Below are 24,043 nucleotides of genomic sequence, written 5' to 3'. Positions count from 1 at the left end.
CATTCTTCATATTTCAGCTCAGACAATGAGGATTATCAGATATCCTACATTGGAACACAATGTCAGTGACTACACTCCAAAAATATTTCATTGGCTGTAAAACACTTTCAGACATCCAGACATCATGAAAAGCACTACATCAAAGCAAATCTGTTTATTTGAATCACATTTTCCAGCATTGATCAGTGGAGTAACCAAGGAATCTTGAGTGAGATTTCTCTCCCTAACCTGAGATTGATGAACCAAATTGCAGAGTCCTAATCGTATGCTAGTTTCCTACCCCATCCCACAATGAGCACAGACCCGTAACCTGGAATCTGCCTGCTTAGTACAATGGCCACCCAGTGGGCAGTGTATTCATCTGCTGAGTCACAGGGCTCCTGGAGTAGATTTTAACTCACTGTGTAACTCAGTATTTGGTTCATGTACATGTAATATAAATACAATACAGCTATATCTTATTGAACATTCCTCATGTGTTTCCTAAAAAATAGCTTGCAAAATAAAAATGTGCCAAATGGAAGTCACTTTCTCACGAGAATGGATGTAATCGGGAGGAGGCCATTCGGCCTGCTATGTCTGTGTTGGTTCTCCGTAGGAACGATTTATCTGGCACCACTCCCCTGCCTTTTCTCTGTAGCCTTGCACATTCTTCCTTTTCAGATAATAATCCAATTTCTTCTTGAATGATGGAATTGAATCTGCCTCCACCACACTCTCAGTGATTTATGCCAAGTGTCCAGCCAAGTGCCTTCTCTCCTGCATCCCCTTAAGAATTGGAACCTTTAGGGGTGATCTTGAGCCTGTGCTCTCTGTCCGTGCGATTGCTGACGGGGTCTCAAGATCCAGAAGTCGCAGTTCTCGCCGGCAAGAACGCAATTTTGGATCTTCCCTGACCCTCGCCGATGATGTCATCAGGTACATGCCCATAATGGGCGTGAACCTGCTTTACATTCGTTTGCATATATTTAAATATTAACCCATCCCCTCACCAGATATTGACACGGCAGCATGGTTTACAACACCATGCCAAACTGACAGTGCCGACCTGTGCCAAAGGCAGGCTTCAGTGGGAGCCTAACAAGGGGGTTTTACCTAGATATGGTGGTGGTTGGGACGGGACAGAGGTGCTGGGGTTGCCAGCGATGGCCGTTCGGGGGGCTGAGGTGGGTGCCGGCTCAGACTGTGGGGGGAGGAGGGGCTAATAATTGTAGGAGGGGGGGAAGGGACTCATTATTGCGGGAAGGAGATGGGAGGGCGGAGAGGGGAAGGGGCTGATTATGGGGGGAAGGGCCAATTATTGCGGGGGGTGGGGAGGTGGGAAGAAAGTGCCAATAGTTGGGAGAGGGAGGAGAGGGGGCTGATTCCGGTTCTTTTGTCAATTTTCTCATTAATCCTTTGTCAGTCGCAACAGTTTCTCTTTCTTTATTCTATCAAAATCCTTCATGATTTTAACCAACTCTATTAAATCTTCTCTTAACCTTCTCTCCCCTGAAGTCTGCTGATCATCTGACATTATTTTGTATGACATTTCATTGATTTTTCCTTGCTGCTCTTTAGGACACACTAGCTGCCCTTTGCAGGAAGGGTGCTGGCACAGTGATAAAGCAGGAAGATGATTAAGTGCTCAGTGTTCCAAGGATAGATTGCTGGACAATCGCAGCCTTGGAGTGGGGCTGTGGAGACTCGCTAAACACTGAAGGCCATTGACAGGTGTTGTGAGCCAGGGCAGACGGAGCGGGTCGAAGTCCACCTCAAGCACTCTGACCCAAGAGAGCACTAAGCTGGCTCCACTGGTACACACTCACAAAGCTGAGTCTGTAACCTGCTGCTAAAGTGGCTCAGATACGGAATGCTGCTCTAATGACAGCGTGAAGAGGGGGCGACCAGGGTCTGGCCTCTGCTGACACCTGCAGATATCACAGTGACTCAGAGTAAACGTCTGCACTCTCAGGCTGTGTGGGACGAGCAATCAAGATACCCTTGGTCCCTAGGGAGACCGTTCATGTTCTCCTTTTATGTTCTTCACTGGATCCTTTGGTTACATATTTATTTTAAAACCAGTACATAATGCTCCTTGTGACATCCTCTCAGTTAAGGGCAGCGGGGCAGGGAGGTGGATAGGAAAGAGTGGGCACGCCTGCAGGAAGTTTAGTCTAGATTCCCCTAATGAGATCAGGCCACCGCTCCCGTTCTGAGATTCCTGTTCCATTTTGTGCCATATTTGCACAGGGGAGGTGAATGTTGGGTGGCATGGTGGCACAGTGGTGCCTCACAGCGCCAGGGACCTGAGTTCGATTCCCGGCTTGGGTCACTGTCTGTGCGAAGTCTGCACATTCTCCCTGTGTCTGCATGTCTTTCCTCCCACAGTCCCAAGATGTGCGGGTTAGGTGGATTGGCCATGCTAAATTGCCCCTTAGTGTCAGGGGGACTAGCTAGGGTAAATGGGGATACGGCCTGGGTGGGATTGTGGTCGGTTCAGGCTCGATGGGCCGAATGACCTCCTTCTGCACTGTAGGATTCTATGGACCGGGACACAGAGGAATCAAACCTGGGATCTTCCAGTCTGAATAGCTCCGTCCTGCTGTGCCACTGCATTTAGGACAAAGAACAAAGAACAATACAGCACAGGAACAGGCCCTTCGGCCCTTCAAGCCCGCGCCGCTCCCTGGTCCAAACTAGACCATTCTTTTGTATCCCTCCATTCCCACTCCGTTCATATGGCTGTCTAGATAAGTCTTAAATGTTCCCAGTGTGTCCGCCTCCACCACCTTGCCTGGCAGCGCATTCCAGGCCCCCACCACCTTTAGTCACTGAGCCACCTATTTCACTGCTGTCCTAAGGTTTGACGTTCCAAAATAGCCAGCTTGTAATTTTAATAAAATATTATCTATAATAAAATATGCATACATGCAAAAATATACATACACAATGCATAAAAACCAGGCGTACACAAAAAAACACAGATACATGTACATACAAACATATATACACAAACAGATACACAGCCCACATAGGTGGGAATTTAAAAAAGAAAACTCAAGAGTTCTGAATATTTTAATTTTTTATTGATTGAACATCCTGGATTGCTCAAAGTTAAAAATCGGATGTGAGTTTTGATCTCGTCAAAGGGTAATTTCTATATGTCTCCTGAACTAGCCAATCAGGTGTAAACAATCAAACAGAAGATTGTCTTTCTTGCATCTGTCTTGAGTCCTGATTTATAAATTCATTTGTGACACAGAAATCCAGCTTGTGTAGCCCACTGATGCCTGCAAAAAGCCCAATTCTTATACCCTACTCACTTAAGTCACTGCTAGGCCTGTCTTTGGCCCCAATCAGAAATGCAGAATGACTGGTGGAACACAAAAGTTGATGAGTTGCAACATCTGGCTCAGAGGTTGATCTATGTTTTGACATTGTGCAGAAGGCCATATGTGGCTCACTTACCTCAATCGTTGCTTCTATTCCAACAATATGATCTGATACAAAAGATACAAAAGTCTGAGGTCACGTACCAACCGACTCAAGATCAGCTTTTTTCCAGTTGCCATCAGACTTTTGAATGGACCTACCTCGCACTAAGTTGATCTTTCTCTACACCCTAGTCATGTCTGCAACACTACATTCTGCAATCTCTCCTTTCCTTCTTATGAATGGTATGTTTTGCCTGTAAAGTGCGCAAGAAACAATACTTTTCACTGTATACTAACACATGTGGCAATAATAAATCAAATCAAATCAAATCAAAAATGATGGAAATGAAATAATCACTAATAATGTAGGAAATGGAAAGGTTGTGTGAGCAGTTTGCCAAGCCCCTCAACGGGGACTCCATCCCAACAGATTCTCTGCATCAATTTGAGCAGTTGTCTAAGAAAGAAACATGTCTCTCTTCCTTCCACTGAAGACGTGGTGAAGACAATTAAATCCAGCAAGCAAGGCAAAACCCCTGGCCCAGATGGTAGTCAAGCAGAGATCTGAAAGTGTAAATGTACAGAGCAAATAGCACATTGTACACTTAGCCATCTTAAAATCCGGGATCAGGAATAAGTTCCACAGTATCTCAAGCATGCCAACATGGTCAGCATCTGGCAGTGGAAAGATTCAAAACATGTATGCAGCAACACTGAGGAATCAGTCTTCATTAATCAGGAAACATCCTTACAAAGATAAACTGTCTACTAGACAGCCTCGTAAACCATTTCCTCCCGGAAGCACAGTGCTGTTTCAGGGCTTACCATGATTCAATCAATGTGGTGTTTGCAGCAAGGCAACAACATGAAAATTGCAGAGAGCAACATCAGGATCGATATATGTCACTTATAGAATTAACCAAAGCTTTTGTCAGTGAGAGTCACCCGGTCTATGGCACTTGCTTTCCAAACTAGGACGTCCAAAGATGATTGTCAAAACCTTCTGCCTGTTACATAATGCTATGATTGGTCTATAACTGCAGAGTGATGTCCGCTACCAACAGCGTAAAGCAAGGATGCCTCGTGGTTTCTCAATCTTCTTTACTGCAATGCTTAAAAATCCACCAGAGATTTACCTGCTGGCATCACCAAAGTCACAGAGGCAGTCATCAGAGAGCTTCCGTGTGCTGTTTGAGGAGTTTTGTAGTGTGCAAAATGGCTTCTGTACATTACACCAGGTTGGCTGCAAAATGCTTTTGTGAATTGAAGTCATGAATGGCACCAGAGCCAATGCAAGTTCTTTCTTTTCTATTTTAGGTGAGCTCTCGATCACAGGGTTCTTGGTGCAATTTCATGGATAGGATGGTTAATAAGTGGTCCCTGGAATAGGTCCCTGTTGCAGGGACTGCTTAAACTATTTTAGGGAATTTGAACAGGGCTATACCGGAGTGCGCAATGTAAGATGCCAACTTTCCCGCATTGTCCTGGAATCTGCAGAAATTAAAGATTAATCTCCAGGATTATGAATAACACCAGGGAGAAAAATCATCAGGGTACTCAATTTTTCATTTTCTTTTATCTATTGCTTATAAATTATTGGAGATGCCTGGGAGGGTGGTGGAGGTGGGATGCCTCACATCCTTTAAAAAGTACCTGGATGAGCACTTGGCACATCATAACATTCAGGGCTATGGGCCAAGTGCTGGCAGATGGTGTTAGGTGGGAGTTCAGGTGTTTCTAATGTGTCGGTGCAGACTTGATGGGCCGAAGGACTCCTTCTGCGCTGTAGGAGTCTATGAAATAAAGTGGCTGTTTAACTGGCAGTCAAGCATCATCAAATTGGATAATTAAGAATCTGTTTGTTGTGGGAATGTGGAGTCTATGGGATGAATGTTGGGTGATTGATTGGGGAATCCTGGGAGTTGGTGGTAGATGATCATGTGATGAAACTTCCAGGAATCTGTCCAATCAAGTATCTTTGAATCAGGATTGGGCGGCTATGCTGCTTACTGGTGCTTTCCATCTCTTGCACCTGAGACTGACCACACATATTTCTGCAGTTGGTGAATTCTTACCATTCAGTCCTCTGGATCCACTCCTCACCTCTCTTCGTTAACTTTGTGCATTTTGCTTTTATTGCCTCTGGTTGAATCTCTTTGTGAAAACTCCAACTCTCAGTTGCTCCTCTACAACTGACAAATTTATCACAACGAACATCCCACAGCTGAAATCCTATCTTGTTAGGCCTTAGATAATTGTCCTCGAGGATAGATTGTAACTTAACCATCTCATTTTAACCTGAGCCTTTTTTCTCTCTCCCCCCCACCCCCTCACTCTCACTGACTTGACTAAAGGTCTGTGTTTTCTCAGAGAAAGCTAATCCTTTCTCTGTTTTCCTTTTAACAGAATGGATCCTGCTGGACAAAGGCCTGTGGCCAAACAGCGTCCCTGCAAGGCTGGCCTGGCTGCCTAAAGGTATCCCCTCAGTGCAGTGGCAAGGTCCTGCCCTTGTCAGTTGTATTATGTGGCAGACAATTGGTGTCTAACTGGGAGCAGGCAGTGTTTGTAGGTGGGATGATTGAGTGAAGAAATTATTATACCTGACATGGCCCTGCCCAAGGCTTTAGACCTTTCAGTATGTCTCTTTTGTTTCTAAACTGAAATTATTTTCTTCTCAATCTCTATTTGCAGAAGCAGCATAAACACTGACGCTTGATGTTAGTGTCTTCATTTTATTCTCTGCAGATATTTAAATAAATTGCTGCGTGGCTTTCACACTCAACATACAAATTAGGCGCAGGAGTGGGCCACTCGGCCCGTCAAGTCTGGCCCACCATCCAATAAGATCAAGGCTGATCTGATTGTGACCTCAACTCCACATTCTACCTATCTCTGAAAAGCTCTGACTCCCTTGTTTCTACCTACCTCTGTCTTAAAAATATTCATTGGCCATGCCTCTAACAGTCTCCAGAGGTACAGAGTTCCAAAAAATCACAACTCTCTGAGAGAAAATATTTCTGCTCATCTCAGCCTCAAATGGGAGATGCCCCTTTATTTTAAATAGTGTCCTCCAGTTCTAGTCTCTCCCACAAGGTGAAACGTCCTTTCAGCATTCTCCTTGTCAAGTGTCCTCAGGATCTTATATATTTAAATAAGATCACCTCTTAATCTTCTAAACTCCAATGGATACACAGGCCCAACCTGCCCAATCTTTCCTTGCAAGGTAACCCCCCCCCTCCCCCTCCCCCCCCCCCCCCCCCCCCCCCCCCCCCCCCGCCATCCCAGGTATTAGTCGAGTGAACCTTCTCAGAACTGCTTTAACACATTTATATCCTTTCTTAAATAAGGAGATCAAAACTATAGATAGTACTCCAGATGTGGTCTCTTGAACGCCCTGTACAACTGTAATAAAACATCTCTACTTTTATATTCCACTCCCCTTGCAACAAACAACAACAGCTCATTTGCCTCCCTAATCACTTGCTGTATCCACACACAAACTTTTCCTTATTCATATACCAGGACACCTAGATCCCTCTATACTTCAGAGTTCTGCAATCACTTTCCATTTAAATTATATACTGCTTTTCTATTCTTCCTGCCAAAGTGAACAAGTTCACATTTCCCACATTTTACTCTATCTGACAATTTCTTTGCCCACTCACTTAACCTACCTATGTCCCTCTGCAGACTCAATTTGTGTCCTCCCTACTTTCCTACCCATCTTTGTGTCATCAGCAAATTTAGCAGCCAAACATTTGGTCCCTTCATCCAACTCATTGAGATAAATTAGGCCCCAACATTGATCCCTATCGTTACATCTTGCCAACCCAAAAATGACCCATTTATGCCTACTCTCTGCTTCCTGTTAGCTAACCAATCCTCTATGTTACCCTGGGTTCTTATTTTGTGTAGTGACCTTTGGTGTGGAACCTTATCAAATGCCTTCTGGAAATTCAGGTACACTATTTCCACAGGTTCCCCTTCATCCACATTGCTTGTTACTTCCTCAAAGAACTCTAATAAATTAACCAAACACCATTTCCCTTTCACAAAACCATTTTGATTCCGCCTGATTGCATTGAGATTTTCTCAGTGCCCTGCTATAACCTCCTTAATAATAGATTCCAGCAATTTCCCTACGACAGATGTTAAGCTAACTGGCTTGTAGTTTCCTGCTTTCTGTCTCCCTCCTTTCTTGAATAGAAGAGTCACATTTGCTATTTTCCAATCTCATAGAACCTTTCCAGAATCCAGGGAATTTTGGAAAATTAAAACCAAAACATCCACTATCTCAGCAGCCACTTTTTTAAAGATCTGGGGATGAAGTCCATCTGGACCTGGGGACCCGGCAGCTTTTAGTTCAGACCATTTTCTCAGTGTCCTATCCCTGGTGGTTGGAGTTATTTTAAGTTCCTCCCTTCCTTTCACCTCCTGATTCATAATTATTTCTCGGATGTTATTTGTATCCTCGACAGTGAAGACAGTCAGATGCAAAATATCTGTTCAATCCATCTGCCATTTTCTGATTTTCCATTATCAATCGTCCAGACTCTCTAGAGAACCAATGTTCACCTAACTTAGTCTTTTCCTTTTCAAAAACCTGTAGAACTTTTCTCTATTTGTTTTTATATTTCTCGCGAGCTTTCTCTTGAACTCTAATTTCTCTCTCCATATTAATCTTTCCATTATTCTCTGTTATTCTTTATATTTTGTTCACTTTTCTGACCTGCCACTCACCTTTGTGGAATTATATGATTTTCTTTCTTTCAATTTGGTACCATTTTAAAGTTTATTTATTGGTCACAAGTAAGGCTTACATTAACACTGCAATGAAGTTACTGTGACATTCCCCTAGTCGCCACACTCCGGGCGCCTGTTCGGGTCAATGCACTCTAACCAGCACAACTTTCAGACTGTGGGAGGAAACCGGAGCACCCGGAGGAAACCCACGCAGACACAGGGAGAATGTGCAAACTCCACACAGATAGTGACCCGAGCCAGGAATCGAACCCAGGTTCCTGGCGTTGTGAGGCCACTGTGCTGCCCTTTAGTTTCTTCAGTTAACCACAGATGGTGTGCCCTTCCCTCAGAATTGTTCTTTCTCATTGGAATTATCTTTTCTGAGTTATCTGAAATATCTCCTTAAATGTCTGCCACTGCATGTCTACTGGCCTATCTCTTAATTTAGCCAGCTCTGTCTTCACACTCTCGTAATTGCTCTAACTTAAGTTTGAATCATTCCTTTAGATCCACTCCTCTCTCCCACAAACTGAAGGTGAAATGTAATCATATTAAGATCCGTGTTACCTACGGATGCCTTCGCTATTAGATCATTCATTATTGAGTGATAGCAGTTTGAATATTTGAGCAAATTCAGTGATACTATTTTTTCAATTCACAACTTTGAAAAAAGATTCTAATTTGTGAGAATCTCAATAGTCTGAAGCAACTCTGCCCTGGTTTGATGGCACAAACTCCGGATTGCTGTGTCAATAAACACTGCAACCAGAAAGCACTTGCATTTCCATAGCGCCCTTCACTACCTGAGGACATCCCAAGCACCTTACAGCAAATGAAGTCCTTTTGAAGTGTAATCACTGTTGTATTATGGGAAATATAGCAGCCAATTTGCACATAGCAAGGTTCCACAAAGAACAATGTTGACCCAGCTGAAACCTGCAACTTGCCTGTTACTCTTTCAGTCGTGGACATGGGATCTTTTACATGACCTGAGAGGGCAAATGGAGCCTTGGTATAACATTTAATCTGAGAGACAGCACCTCTGCCAGTTCACGCACCCTCAAGTCAGCCTATATTTTATGCTCAAGTCCTGAGAATGGTGCTTGGACCCACAAGCTCAGAGTGCTATCAAATGAGCAGTAGCTGTCACTGCCTTGTGCCTGTGCTCTCTGCAGATGCTTCTAGTTAACAAACTGGCCTCCAATAGATCCTACATAAAACAAGCACAAGACGGCATTGCCGCCCTCAATCTTAAGAACAAATTCTTTAATACTTAAATAAAAGCCAGGGTTGTCAGACTCTAGAAAATCTTTGATTGAGTCCAATGTATGTTGCAGCGTCAATCACAACTTCAAGTAGCTTGATGTAGTGAACTCCCTTACCATATTTCCAAGTCATCATGGAGTTTCAGACTAGCAGTGGTATATCCCGTTCCCTAATGAACCTCAATGGACAACTGCTGATTGGAGCTAGTGAGTTCACTTTCGCTGTAACCATGTGTTAAAAGTTCCCGGCCCAACAACAAGGTGAAAGAGCTGATAAATCCAATGGCTGCTTTTGGGTCACTGAGAGATTAAAGCATCGTCCTCTCTTCTTCCCCTCTCTCACTTTCCTTTTTCAATTTGCAAACCCTGATTTTCACAGGATTTTCCGCATGGATTTGCCATTATTGAAAAAACAGGACTATCATGAGTCGGGTGAAAATTAGACTTGTACTTGCAAGCTCCTAGTTGGAAGCTGGAAGCTGATTAGCAGGTATTGTTCAATTACTTTGCACTGCTTTTGTTCTCAATGTTAATTTCTATCTAAGCTCCAGGAATAGTCCACCTCGTGCTTGCTTCTTGGCCATCCCTCAGATGTGTCCTCTCATTCCCCATTCAGTTTTCCATCCTGTGAAGCTAGAGTGAATGCCCTTAACAAAGAAAATCTGCCCTTGTTACCCAGCCTATCCTACATGTGACTCAAGACCTAGGGCAATGTGGTTGACTCTTAACTGACTTCCGAAATGGCCCAGCAAGCCATTCAGCTTTCCTTTTCAAGGGCAACTGTGGATGGGCAAAAAAAAAATTGTGGATAGGCAATAAATGCTGGCCTTTCCAGCAATGCCTGATGAATGAATAATAAAAGGGATAAAGAGTTACATGTCAGATGTGGCTGAATCTGCAGCACTCTTGTCTCTTAAGTCAGAAGGTCATGTATTCAAGATTGACTTGAGCCCATAATCTAGTATCCCTGTCCAGAACTGGGGGAGTGCTGCATTGTCAGAGATGCCATCTTTTGGATGAGATGTGAAAGTGAGGTTTTGCTTGCCTACTAAGGCAAACAAAAAGCATCCCACGGTCACTACTGAAGCAGAATTCTCCCAGTGTCCTGACCAACATTTATCCTTTAATCAGCATTAAGAAAAACTACATCACTTTGTTGTTTGTGCTTTCTTGCTGCGCTTCATACAATAATCACTGCACTTCAAAAACATGGGTATGATGGGTATAGAGGGATATGGGCCAAACGCAGCCAATTGGGACCAGCTTAGGGGTTAAAAAAAGGGGCAGCATGGACAAATTGGGCCAAGGGGCCTGTTTCCATGCTGTAAACTTCTATGACTCCATTGTGTTGGGATGTCCAAGGTCATGAAAGGTGCTAAAGAAATCCAAGTTCTTTTCAACTTCTAAAAAGCATCATGTGAATTTTAAATCTGTCGGTCTTACTCTCTGTAACGTTAGCAGAGCAACAAGCCTACCTTCTTCATCTTCACCCACTCATACTGTGTTGCTCTGTTATTAAACTATTGAAGTGAAACTGCATGAATAAAGGTTGCTGTTGAGTGTGAATCAACCTAATCCAATTAGGATTCCAGAATCCTCGCCATGGATCTATCGGACAATCTTATTACTGGGGGCCACAGAACCACGAGGAAATGAGACAGAAGACTGTCACGTATCACTGCTGTCCATGATTTCCCACTTTTCCTATTGAACAGACACCCCACAATAGAAACTCTTGATGATAATGCAGAGGTTGCCAGGGCGGTTGACAGTGGGGAGAACTGCTTTGGAAGAGGAGAGTACAAAGGAAGGTGGATTAATGGCTCCAATACCATCTGCTTGGAGAGGAGAGGTTTTTAACGAGGGTCCAAGACAAATGGGCAAAAGTTTCATTTGCTTCCGTGGAGATATTTCTGATAACTCATAAAGTTTTAGAGGAATCTGCAGGCATGCAGTGAGGAGGTCGGTGAATCCTAGAATGCGAGTGCTGTGAACTGAGTCCCAAACCAACTGCTTGGCTGATATCCACTGCATCTACATGGCCTACTTATTATAGGAAGTGAAGAATCTGGTGTCAGCAGCCAAGACAACCCAAACAATATAGTTCCTTCAAAAAATAAACCTCTTGGTGAACCAATGTTCTCATTAAAGTCTCTGAGACATACATGGAGAATGCATGTTCTCGGGTTCAGATTGTTCCAGGTTAAGGAATGGAGGAAGATAGAGAGAGGAGGGAGGAGTTGTGCTATTTGTGGAATAAAATTAAAACTTTAAAGTTGGGTTAACACTGAACAGTGAAGTGTGCAATGACATCTGTGTCTGTAATCAGCGGCTTGGCTTTCAACCACTGCCAACTAAAACAGCCAAATATCAAATCCACTTTACAGATCAACGCAGCAGCTCAGGGTCTGCCAAAGCAAACAGTCAAAGTCTGAAGTTTGCTTTACAAACCTGTGATTGGGGAGTTGAGAGGGGGAAGGCTTCCAGGAAAGCTATCGTAGTGAGGTTCATTCAGCCCCCAGCCCAAGCATAAATCTAGCACACTGCCCACAATGTGTCCATGAAAATCAGTCACTAACAACAAAGGTATGTTTGGGGATAGAATATGTGAAAACTGAGACAGCCAGCGAACACAATAATCGGCAAGAAAAAACGATTTATCTCAGTTTTCCCCTCTCATGAAAGTGCTGACTCTCACTGGGGTACGGGTTCCACACACTGACTCTCACTGGGGTACGGGTTCCACACACTGACTCTCACTGGGGTACGGGTTCCACACACACTGACTCTCACTGGGGTACGGGTTCCACACACACTGACTCTCACTGGGGTATGGGTTCCACACACACTGACTCTCACTGGGGTATGGGCTCCACACACACTGACTCTCACTGGGGTACGGGTTCCACACACACTGACTCTCACTGGGGTACGTATTCCACACACACTGACTCTCACTGGGGTATGAGTTCCACACGCTGACTCACACTGGGGTACAGGTTCCACACACACTGACTCTCACTGGCGTTCGGTTTATACAGACATTGCTTGTCACTGGAGTATGAGCCCCACAGATATTGACCCTCACTGGGCTATGGAATCCACAGGTATTAAAGCTGAGGTTAATGTTTCTATGGTTACTGGCTATTGTTGGGACATGAATTTCATGGCACTGAACTTCACTGGGGTAAGGGTTCAATGGCACTGACCCTTGTTGAATTAGATGTTCTATCGCTTCCAAGGAGCCTCCTTTTAACTGTACTACGTGGTTTTATGGACTTAATCTTATGAGGAAAGGTTTATACATTGGTTGTTTACTCATTGGGAGTTTAGAAGAATGAGAGGTGATCTTATTGAAACATATAATATTCTGAGGAGGCTTGATTTGGTAGGTGCTGAGAAGATGTTCCCACTGCAGGGCAAACTCGAGCGAGGTGAACTCAAACACTAAAAGGTCTCCTATTTAAGAGAGAGACAGGGGCTGAGACCACAACCTGATCAGCCATGACCTGATTGAATGGGGGAGCAGGCTCGAAGAGCTGAATGGCCTCCTCTAGTTCCCATTCATACATGCACCTGTTTTACCAGAGATGGTCAAAAGTTGATTAGAAATGGGAACCTGGGCCTGAATTTTCCAGTTTTGCCGGGGCAGGGGGACCCACAGCAGAAGCGCTGAGCCATTTAAAATGTCCATTGACTTCAACAGGACTAGAAGATCCCACTGCTGGGAAGGGGCTGGATTTTTTTAGCCCTGGGCAACCATTTGGTTTTAAGGAGTGTTTGAAGGAGCAGAAAGAGGTGGAGAGGTTTAGGGTGAAATTCCAGAGTTTAGAGCTTAGGTAGCAGAAAGCAGGACTGCTATTGGTGGGGTGAAAGAAACTGGAGATGTGTAAGAGCCAGAATTGGGCGGCACTGTGGCACAGTGGTTAGCACTGCTGCCTCACAGCGCCAGGGACCCGGGATCGATTCCCGGCTTGTGTCACTGTTTGTTTGGAGTTTGCACGTTCTCCCCGCGTCTGCGTGGATTTCCTCCGGTTTCCTCCCACAGTCCAAAGACGTGCGGGTTAGGTGGATTGGCCATGCTAAATTGCCCCCTAGTGTCAGGGGACTAGCTAGGGTAAATGCATGGGGTTAGTGGGATAGGGCCTGGGTGGGATTGTGGTTGTTGCAGACTCGATGGGCCGAATGGCCTCCTTCTGTACTGTAGGATTGTATAATTCTAGAATTAGAGGAGTGCAGAAATCGCAGAGGGTTGTAGGGCTGCAGGAGGATACAGAAATGGGGAGCGAAGAGACCATGAAGAGATATGAAGATAACTTTGAGCGTTTTAAAATCACGGCAAAATCAGCATTTTCTCAAGGCGGACAGTATGATCCTCAGGGTACAGGATATTAAACAGCGTGCCACCGCCTGGGTTTATATCCTGCAAGTGGCATGTTCTGGAAATGGTGACTTCAGAGACACAGGAAATCTGATTTGAGACAAACAGGGTGTTGTGGGGCAGTTGGGTTCGGAGTTATACTGACAGGCATACAGGTGCCCCGCATACAGTCAATGACTTGTCATGCATTTGGCACCAAGGTAAAGCACCCAAAGTACGGTTATAAAATATATAAACAGAAAACAAAAAACCAGCAGGTTAATATTACTTAAACGCAGTATTAAGTCTGAGATCTAGATAATGTATACAAAGTATGTGTCTACTGTAAACACACTCATTCACAATTTACTGAGATTTCCATTCACAAAAAAAATCCTGAGTAAGGGACCATCTACAAATTACCTGCTTTTTCACAGAAGCATTTACTACCTCCCAAAAACAAAAGAACACAAAAAAAGAGGTTGGTTGTTAAATGCATGACAGTGACCATGATGGACAGGGTTCCTAAACACGGCTCATAAAAAATATATCAAGTTTTATTTTCAATCTTAGTTTATTAGTTTTAGGTTGAGGTACGATGCAAAGTGCTAGGGTTTCAGTGCAGGGCTGAGGGTGTGCTGCATTTTCAAAGGTGCCAACATTCAGATGAGACAATTAGCTGAGGCTCCATCCGTTCTCTCAGCCGGAGTCCCAGAGATTCTGCAAAAACACTGACACAGCCCTGGGGAACCCACAAAAACACTGACCCACTCCCAGGGATCCCTCTAAACACTGACTCACTCCATGGGATCAATTGGGAAAAGTTCCATCACTGTAAGGCTCATCCATCCATCTCCCCAACCCATTCTAAACATCCAGAAGCTGTTTACGAAACCTCCCTGGCCTGGGTTATCTGTAAGGCAGAATATATTTGACCAGTCACAAATGCCACATCTCCATTATTCTAAAACTCTGACAGCATCTTGACCCTGATGACCAGTTCATTGGGAATTTTGGGCCTTCACTGCGTAGCTTGTTTATATGGGCTTCAGCTGGAGTGCTGCAACAGGACAGCGATGCAGTTCACTGAGGCTCTCCAGAGACACTGTGCAGTGTAACAGCCGCCTGCCTGAGTCTGTCAGAGCGAAGAAATAATAAGCTGAAAGATACTGAAAATGTGGCTTGGGTGAGAGGGACAGCAGCAGAATGAGCCTCGCTATCTGTCACTCCCTGCCACTGGCATCAGACTGCCACCAAATGCCCAGGCTATAGGATTGATTGATGATCCTTTGGAGACTTGGCTGTATTAAATGGGGGCGATGGGAGATGTAGCTCTTGTGTACCTCAACAATGCCATCACATTTTAAATGAAGCACTCTCTTTGTTTCAGTCACTGCTGCAATGTAAGGAAGATGGCAGGCATTCTTTGCACAGCAAGCTCCCACATCAACAACAATGTAATGACCAGAGTATCTATATCATCATAGAATCCTTACAGTGCAGAAGGAGACCATTCGGCCAATCAAGTCTGCACCAACTCTCAGGCCCATTCCCCCACCCTATCCCTGTAACCCCACACATTAACCACAGCTAATCCATCTAACCTGCACATCTTTGGAGTGTGCGAGGAAACCGGAGCACCCGGAGGAAACCCATGCAGACACAGGAAGAACGTGCAAACTCCACACAGACAGACACCCAAGGCCAGAATTGCACCCATGTCCCTGGCGCTGTGAGGCAGCAGTGCTAACCACCGTGCCACCTACTCCAAACTGAAGTTGGTTAAGGGATAGATATTGACCAGGATAATAACTGCCTTGCTCTTCAATGAAATAGTGCCGCATGATTTTTACATCCATCTGACAGGCAGGCCTCATTTTACCAGTTCATCTGAAATCAGTATCTCCAAAGTTGCAGTGTTCCCTCAGTAAAAAGTTTATTTATTTATTAGTCACAAGTAAGGCTTACATTAACACTGCAATGAAGTTACTGTAAAATTCCCCTAGTCACCACACTACTGCGCCTGTTCGGGTCAATGCACCTAACCAGACTGTTGAAGGAAACTGGAGCATCCAGAGGAAACCCATGCAGACACGGGGAGAACGTGCAAACTCCACACAGACAGTGACCCAAGCCGGGAATCGAACCCGGGTCCCTGGCAATGTGAGGCAGCAGTGCTAACCACTGCGCCACCATGCATTGGTCTTGTCAGTCTGGATTGTGTGCTTAAGTCCCTGGAATGGGTCTTGAACCCACAGCTCTCTGACTCAGAGATAAGAGTGCCACTCACTGAGCTACAGCTGATGCCTAATGTGCTGTGAAGGCACGAGAGAAAGTCCTTTTCACAATTCCACCTTTACTGCAGCAATCTGATCCGTATAATATCGATTTAACATTTCATCAGAAGGTGCCAACTCTGACCGTGCCAACAACAACCCTTTCCCAAAGCCCAGGGTCAAAATCTCCAAACAGGACAAAGCAGCAACAAGATGGAAGCAGAAGGACTGCATTGGTGGGGTTTTATGAACCTGATTACTGTGATTTAATTGGCCCACAGACAACAGTTTGGACACTCCTGTTCCATGTTTGCACAGTAAAATTGACCATTTGAGTATGGAACTGCACTCAGAATTACATCACAGACAGAATAGAATTCCTACAGTGTAGGAGACAGCCATTTGGCCCATCGAGTCTGCACCCACTCTCTGACAGAGTATCTTACCCAGGTTCTCTCTCCTATCTTACTCCTGTAACCCCATACATTTACCATGGGGTGGCATGGTGGCACAGTGGTGAGCACTGCTGCCTCACAGCGCCAGGGACCCAGGTTTGATTCCCAGCTTAGCTCACTGTCTGTGCAGAGTCTGCACATTCTCCCCATGTCTGTTTCCTCCGGGTGCTCCCGGTTTCCTCCCACAGTCCGAAAGACGTGCTGGTTAGGTGTATCAGCCATGCTAAATTCTCCCTCGGTGTACCAGAACAGGCGCTGGAATGTGGCGACTAGGGATTTTCACAGTAACTTCACTGCAGTGTTAATGTAAGCCTACTTGTGACACTAATAAAAACAAAAAGCATATTCTAACCTATGTATCTTTGGACGGTGGAAGGAAACCGGAGCACCCGGAGGAAACCCATGCAGACACGGGGAGAACGTGCAAATTCCACACAGACAGTGACCCAAGGCCGGAATTGAACCACGGTCCCTGGCACTGTGAGGCAGCAGTGCTAACCATTGTGCCACCGTGCCGTCCTAGAGATAGAGTCAATACTTCCAGGAGTGGATGGCAATAAACAACAACTTTCATTTAACATTGTAAAACATTCCAAAATATTTTGAGGGTGCATAATTATACTAAGTTTGAGACTGAGACACATAAGGAGATATTGGAACAGATACAAGACTTAAAGAGGTAGATTTCAAGGGATGTCTTAAAGGAATTTTATAGAGGAATCTACAGAGCTGGGAATTACATGGAAATGCTCCAGTAATCTATGGAGGCAGAGCAGGCACTAATACTACTGCAGACTGAGTCTATCTCACTCCCACCCACCACCCGCTGTGCTAATTTGTTCAATTAGCCATGGTCCTCAGGTTGGAATTCACTGAAAAATGCTGCCTGCTCTGTCAACAGATTAACTAACAATAAACTACATTTTGCAGACACGCTGCTTAAAGGACTATCTGTGGCAGACAAAGGAACGCCCATGTCAAACAGAGGGGTTGGGGGCAGGGCAGCTTTCTTTACAGCTCCCTGGATAAACCAGTGGCTGGGGGGATTCACACACTCACAGCAAGGTCAGTATTAAACTTCGCACCTCAAGCTGTGGCGTCTAACACCACTGACCCTCTCTGGCGACATAAATCTTCTAGAGAAACCGGCAGATTATCTGGCTTAAGAGTGTTACTCATGTCATGTGAGGCGACTGTGCCAGCTGCACTGGAACTTGATGGCTGTGAATACTGGTAAACAAACAGCTTGTGCAGCCATGTCACTCGACCCTGGTTAGTGCCTGGCATCTGTCCATTATTCTTTTACCCAACAAGGCAACTCCACCCTTGCGAGGGCTCCAGTCACATTGCAACAGCACAATTGGACCTGACATTCTTCCACCCAGTCAGTCAAGGAAGGTTCAGCACAAGTGCATTGATCTTATTAAAGTGTCTCAATTTTTAAACCCACCAACCAGAAACCCCCCCCCCCCCCATCCCTACCCTCCGTGACATTTCGAGAAACAGAATTACTAGTTCCCTTTCTCAGTGAGTCGCACATTCTCACCTCTGAGTCAGTAGGTCATCACTTCCAGTCGCACTCCAGAAAATTGATTTGATTTATTATTGTCACATGTATTAACATCCAGTGAAAAGTATTGTTTCTTGTGCACTACACAGACAAAGCATACCGTTCATGGAGAAGGAAAGGAGAGAGTGCAGAATGTAGTGTTGTAGTCATAGCTAGAGTGCAGAATATAATATCTAGGCTGATATTTCCACGGCAGTATTGAAAGAATATTTTGTAATCCACTTATGGGGTGTGGGCATTGCTGGCTGGGCCAGCATTTATTGCCCATTCCTAACTGCCTTCCATTTCAGAGGGCATTTGAAAGAGTTAACCATATTGCTGTGGATCTGGAAGCAGACCAGGTAAGGACAGCAGATTTCCTTCCCTAAAGGACATGAGTGAACCAGATGGGTTTTTCCAACAGTCGACAATGGTTTCATGGTCATCATTGGACTTTTATTGAATTCAAATTTCACCATCCGCCATGGTGGGATTTGAACCCAGGGTCTCTGGATTACTCGTCCAGTGACAATATCACTACACCACTGCTTCCCCTGAATACTGCAGTGTCAGGGTGCTGTCTTTCAATGAGATCTTAACCTGAAGTCTGCCCTCTCAGGTAGACATTAAAGAACCCATGACGCTATTTCAAAGCAGGGGGGTTCTCCCCAGAGTCCTGGCCAATACTTAGCCCTCAAACCACATCAATAAAACGGATTCCCTGGAAATGATCATATTGCTGTGTGTGGGAGTTTGTACACAAATTGGCTGCTGCATTTCCTCCAATACCAACTACATTTCAAAAAGTACTTAGTTGGCCCTAAAGTACTTCGGGATGTCATGTGGATGCAAAAGGCACTATATGAATGCAAGTTCTTCTTTTGGTGAGGCAGAAACTCAAAGACACTTTGTGAATACCAGCAGCATACCAGCAGGATCTAGAACATGAACGGATTGCCATGTCATGCCAACTGGATGAACCACCAAATTCCAGGACAATTCCAGGTACACCAATCATTACCCCAGTCACAGTGATGTGTAAAAGAATGTGTTCACGTAAATCCGAGAATCTGCTCCTTCTATATCTAAAGCTGGAATTCCCAAGTGGAATGTGGTCAAACTTATCCTTCAGACTATTGATTAACTTGTGGAGTGGACTGAGCTCAAATGACCTCAAAGAGACCATGTAAGCACATACTCTCCATTGAAAGCTCCCATTCAATCACTGCCTGGTTACAGTTAAAGGTTCACCTCAAGATAGGGTTGCCAGCTCTGGTTGGTGGTTTCATCACATGGCCTGCCATCCCCGGCTGTTGTTCTCAATCAAACAGCTTTTTCCCCCACATCGAATGTCTTTGTAAAGAATAAACAGAACTATTCAAAGAAAAGTAAAAGAGCGAACATTTTTGCATGCTCCTATTATTTCTTCTGCGGGATGTTGCTTGCAGTAATATCTGAGAGATTAATCATTAATTCCTGGAGATTCCAGACTGCTTCGCATGGCATAAACCTACAATATTTGCACAGGAAAATAATCAGGAATTTGGGCACATAAAGTGGCTTTAACACAAAAGAAGTAAGGAGGGGGGAATTTGACAAGTGGGAGTTAGGAAAGGAGTTCAGAGAAGGTAGGCACTGGGGAGATTTTTAAAGGAGAGAGAGGTCATGAACTGGTTGCGGAAGCGAATTCCATTGTGATGTGCAGTGAACAAAATCTCTATCTGCAATAGCTACATTTTAGAAAGGCAGGAAGGGAACAAGCTGCTCGGTTGGGCATGTGTATGGTAATGGGTATCAGACAGAGCAAACATGGCACCTATAAACCCAATATACCCAAGAGAAAGCCAGGCAAGGGGGTTCCCCCAACTCCACATGATTTAAAAAACACGTGAATTGATAAAGCACAGTGGTTAGCACTGCTGCCTCACAGCACCAGGGACCCGGGTTCGATTCCTGGCTTGGTCACTGCCTGTTCATAGAATCATAGAATAGAATCCTATAGTGCAGAAGGAGGCCATTCGGCCCATTGAGTCTGCACCGACCACAATCCCACCCAGGCCCTATCCCCATAATCCCATGCACTTGCCCTGCTAGTTCCCCTGACACTAAGGGTCAATTTAGAAAGGCCAATCCACCTAAGCTGCACATCTTTGGACTGTGGGAGGAAACCGCAGCATCCAGAGGAAACTCATGCAGACATGGGGAGAACGTGCAAACTCCACCAGACAGTGACCCAAGCCGGGAATCGAACCCGGGTCCCTGGCGCTGTGAGGCAGCAGTGCTAACCACTGTGCCACCGTGCCGCCCGTGTCTGCGTGGGTTTCCTCCGGGTGCTCCGGTTTCCTCCCACATTCTGAAAGACGTGCTGGTTAGGTGCATTGACCCAAATAGGCGCTGGAGTGTGGCGACTAGGGGAATTTCGCAGTAACTTCATTGCACTGTTAATGCAAGCCTTACTTGTGACTAATAAATAAACTTTACTTTACTTTGGCATCTGTCACAAACTCAGGAATCCCCAAAGTGCTTCAGAACCAATGAAGTGCTTTTTGAAGTGCAGTCAATGTTGCCAATTTGTGTGCAGCAAGACCCCACAAACATCAACGTGCCAATGAACAGCTAATCAGTTTTAATGATACTTGTTGAGGAATAAATATTGGACAGGACACGAGGGCGGATGTCCCTGCTCTACTTTGAAATATTGTCATGCTATGTTTTGCACTCCAGAAACAGATGCAACCTCAGTTTAACATTTGATTTGAAAGATGGCTCCTCCAACAGTGCAGCACTCCCTCAGTATTCACATCTCTGGAGTGGCACTTGAACTCACAAGCTTCCGACTCAGAGGTGACAGTCCAATCAATGGCGCTTAACTCTGTGATACACTCCATACCCCCCTCCATCTGCTAGCAAAAACAATCCCTGAGCATCTACACTGGGGAGAGCTGGTCCTCGGCTGTGCTTACTTTGTAGCCCAGACACATTAGGAGACAAATCTTCCTAAACCTGCCATTGCTGTCTTTGGGAGGAAAAGAGATTAATGAGGAATCACTCAGAGGGATTTAGAGCAGCTAAGGATCTTAACCAATTTAATCTCACCTAACACACAATCAGATCAGGACGCCGTGTGTGCAAATTCACTGCACAGACTGGAATTAGTCCTTTTTAGGTCAGATTTACTAAGCTTATTACTTAGAGTCATAGAGTCATAGAGGTTTACAGCATGGAAACAGGCCCTTTGGCCCAACTTGTCCATGCCGCCCAGTTTTTACTACTAAGCTCGTCCCAATTGCCTGCATTTGGCCCATATCCCTCTATACCCATCTTACCCATGTAATTGTCTATATTCCTTTTAAAAGACAAAATTGTACCCATCTCTCCTACTGCCTCTGGCAGCTCATTCTAGATACTCACTGCTGTCTGAGTGAAAAGATTGCCCCTCTGGACCTTTTGTATCTCTCCCCTCTCTCACCTTAAACATATGCCCTCTAGTTTCAGACTCCCCTACCTTTGGGAAAAGATGTTAATTATCTAGCTTATCCATGCTCTCATGATTTTATAGACCTTTATCAGATCACCCGAAGCCTCCTACGCTCCAGGGAAGCCTCCAGCTATGAACATGTACCCCTAGATCTCTTTGTTCTATAACTCTCCCCAACACCCTACCATTAGCTGAGTAGGTCCTGCCCCGATCCAATCTACCAAAATGCATCACCTCACATTTATCCAAATTAAACTCTATCTGCCATTCATTGGTCCACTGGCCCAATTGATCAAGATCCCGTTGCAATCTGAGATAACCTTCTTCACTGTTCACTATGCCACCAATCTTGATGTCATCCGCAAACTTACTAACCATGCCTCCTAAATTCTCATCCAAATCATTAATATAAATAACAAATAACAGTGGACCAAGCACCGATCCCTGAGGCACACCGCTGGTCACAGGCCTCCAGTTTGAAAAACAACCCTCTATAACCACCCTCTGGCTTCTGTCGTCAAGCCAATTTTGTATCCAATTGGATACCTCACCCTGGATCCTGTGAGATTTAATCTTTTGCAACAACCTACCATGTGATACCTTGTCAAAGGCCTTGCTAAAGCCTATGTAGACAACACTAAATGCACTGCCCTCATCTAACTTCTTGGTTACCCCTTCAAAAATTCAATCAAATTCATGAGACATGATTTTCCACTCACAAAGCCATGCTGACTATCCCTAATCAGTTCTTGCCTCTCTGAATGCCTGCAGATCCTGTCTCTCAGAATACCTTCTAACATCCTACCCACGACAGACTTAGGCTCACCGGCCTGTAGTTCCCAGGCTTTTCCCTGCAGCCCTTCTTAAACAAAGGCACAACATTTGCTACCCTCCAAAGGAGACCCACAATTTCCTTCCTAGCCTCCCACAATATCCTGGATACATTTCATCAGATCCCGGGGATTTATCTAGCTTGATGTGCTTTAAGACTTCCAGAACCTCCTTCAAAAGCATTTCCATGTCTTTCTGTTTTCTCAACATTAATGCTACACAGGGTGATATTGAGAAATCCTACTTACCCGTTAGAGTTTGCACCATTGTAGTTGCAGTTCCATGGTATTGTGTCACCCAGGGACAAATCACATACAATCCCAATGCAAACTATCATGAGAAATGTTGCGAACTGCAGTTTTTTTTAAGAGAGTGTGGGGAGTGATGGTGGGTGGTGAGAAACTGCCAGGAGGAATTGATGGGGTGAGAGTGATAGTGAATTGGGAAGGGGAAGGAGTGTCCTGACATGACTGGAGGCAGGTGTTGGAGAAGAATATCAATGTGGACATTGTGGCAGGGGTAAGAGTGAGGAGGTTACAAGGGCAGAGTGCTTTTGTGAAGGTGGGGAATTACAGGGAGATTGCTATTGAAGGATGGGGAGAGTGACTGCTGAGAATGTAATAGTGAATGATTCCAACGCCCTTTTACTTGAACTTAAAATTCTAATAAATGTTAAGAATGGAACAGAATTAAAGTTTATTTATTAGTCACAAGTAAGGCTTACATTAACAGTGCAATGAAGTTACTGTGAAATTCCCCATTCGCCACAGTCCGGCGCCTGTTCAGGTCAATGCACCTAACCAGCACGTCTTTCAGAATGTGGGAGGAAACTGGAGCACCCGCAGGAAACCCACGCAGACATGGGGAGAATGTGCAAACTCCACACAGACAGTGACCCAACCTGGGAATCGAACCCGGGTCCCTGGTGCTGTGAGGCAGCAGTGCTAACCACTGTGCCACCATGCCACCCCTTTGCAGAATTTGCATGTTAAAGACCGAGATTTCCAGCTGGAACCCATCCTAGAAACGTGTGTATCATTGGAGGGAAAAGTTGTCTGAGTTTTATTCGTGTGAATAGGGATTACTGAGGGGGAGGGGAGGTAACAAACTCCTCTACTGCTGAATTTCTCCACAGCCATGGCTTTTCCTATTGTCCTGTCTTGAAGCCACTGACTCCCTGTGCCACACCCTCATGCTCAATGTCAGCCTACACAGAGTGTCCACGCAGGCAGCAGAGCGAGTCCCCAGCCTGTCCTGAGCTGACAGCCCCTGCGGATAGGGACTGTCCAACATGCAGCATTGAGAATCGGTCTGGAGCAGGGGATCTCCTTCCATCAGAGATGCTGTCATTAATGCGGGCAGCATTATCAAACAACAACTTGCATTTATATAGTGTATTATAATGCAGTGAGCCGTCCCAAGGTGCTTGACAGGAGTATTATCAGACTAAATTTAACACTAAGTCTTCTAACAAGATTTTAGGGCCGGTGATCAAAAACTTGTTCATTGTAGGTTTTAAGGAGCAACTTTGACCAGCAGAAAGATTGGGAGATTTGGGGAGTGAATGCCAGAGCAGATAAATGCATGGCCGTCAATGGTGAAGGAAATCAGGAATGTGCAAGTGGTCAGAATTGGTGGAGTACAGTGACTTGTAAGAAGCTGCAGATAAA

At 44.9% G+C, this 24,043-nt stretch overlaps 1 protein-coding gene across 4 annotated transcripts in view; it reads right to left on the bottom strand.

Annotated features, from left to right (window-relative positions):
* bcas3 (BCAS3 microtubule associated cell migration factor) overlaps positions 1-24,043 on the bottom strand; it is a 915,564-nt gene that overhangs the window by 79,844 nt on the left and 811,677 nt on the right. The gene's annotated exons all lie outside the window — the stretch shown is intronic.

Source organism: Mustelus asterias, chromosome 12 (genome assembly GCF_964213995.1).
Source record: "Mustelus asterias chromosome 12, sMusAst1.hap1.1, whole genome shotgun sequence".
NCBI lineage: Eukaryota > Metazoa > Chordata > Chondrichthyes > Carcharhiniformes > Triakidae > Mustelus > Mustelus asterias.
The sequence above is the reverse complement of the archived record's forward strand: the minus strand, read 5'-3'. Positions and strand labels throughout refer to the sequence as shown.